The sequence below is a fragment of the Tupaia chinensis genome, unplaced genomic scaffold (genome assembly GCF_000334495.1).
Source record: "Tupaia chinensis unplaced genomic scaffold, TupChi_1.0 Scaffold000081_1, whole genome shotgun sequence".
Lineage (NCBI taxonomy): Eukaryota > Metazoa > Chordata > Mammalia > Scandentia > Tupaiidae > Tupaia > Tupaia belangeri.
Window position 1 is genome coordinate 2674672 of NW_006159542.1, and position 1470 is coordinate 2676141.

At 36.5% G+C, this 1470-nt stretch overlaps 1 pseudogene; it reads right to left on the minus strand.

Moving 5' to 3' along the window:
- Positions 1-1027: 1027 nt before the first annotated feature.
- On the minus strand, positions 1028-1222 carry LOC114006778 (uncharacterized; annotated as a pseudogene).
- Positions 1223-1470: the final 248 nt, after the last annotated feature.

Consider the following 1470-nt stretch of genomic DNA (forward strand, 5'->3'; position numbering starts at 1 on the left):
ACTTTGCTGAAGGCTGAAATCTGGCAATATTCACTATACTTGACCAGTCAGAATTTCCCCTGGAAGGTACATGTGTTCAAATAAACTCATGTATCTGAAAACAATCACTTAACTTTCTGTCACTGACGGTCGATATCTAGGTAGGTAGGTAGATTCCTAGGTCATTTCCTCTGTATGTTAAATTTTTATCCTACTTATTGGAAGATTTTTTTTCATCTTTATCTGCCAATTCCCCTATTAAATATTTTGAATGTTTTGTTTTTCATATTTTCATTTCTAAGTGCATTTTCTAATTATCTTATCCCTTTTTTCATAATGTTCTGTTTTTGTTTTGTGTGTAAAATTTTTTCCTTTGAGGATGCTAATTCTTCATTTATTTGTGAGAGAGCGATTTTGCTATTGTGCGGGTACTCTCACTGGAGACACAGACAGAAAGTAAGAAATCATCTGCTGGGGGAATGGCCATACTGCAATCTCTTCTCCATTCTCCTCTCAGGATTTTGGGCACACACACACACACACACACACACACACACACACACATGCTGGTGTGAGTTTTAAGACACTGGGTCCAGGACTTGAACTGCAGTCGACAGTCGTAATGATTACCTGGGAGTACAGTGACGTAACCATTACGCCATCTGCTGGTAATGAGGATGCTCATTCTAAATGGTGCCTTTCAGTGTTATTCTTTCCCCTGGGCTATTTCTGTTTCCTCTGAGTTGGTTTTACCTGTTTTATATCTCTTTTCACATTGGAGGCTTTCCAAAGACCTCTGGTGGTGTTTGATGACCTATTCATGTTGAAGAACAGAGCTCTGGAAAGCTGATTGGAAAGTGTTTTACTTAGCATCAGTCAGTAAGAATATAATGTGGGGGACCAGCAGGTGACGTGGTGGTTAAGGTGCTGGACACTCCCATACGGCGTACCATGGTTCGAGTCCTGGACCTGGTGTCTTACTTTCTTTCTCTCTTTCTCTCTGTCTCTCTGGTCAAATTAAAATTAATGAATAAATAAAATTAAATAATTATTTAGGGGGAAAAAAGAATATGATGTGAACCACAAAATAAATCTCAAATTTCTAGTTGCCATTTTAAAGCTAGAACAGGTAACATTGAAAATATATTTTAACCCAATATATTCATATTATTCCAGCTTCTATTAGCAGTAATCGCGCCTCGGACAAACCTCATTGGCTACGATACTGCCACTGCGCAAAGCTATTATTCCAACTTCTAATCAATGTAAATAGTTAAAATGATAAGACATTTCATTTTAATTTTTGTCCTAAGCCTTCCAAACCCAGTGTGTAACTTACAACTAATTGCACATCTTAATCCACACACTAAATTTTCATTTAAAATACTTGACTTATTTAGATTAGTAAAACTTACAGTTGAAAAGTAGATTCATGAGTCCTTCTAAACATTGTTCTAAACATGTTTAGCTTTCCAATAATTGAATTAAGTA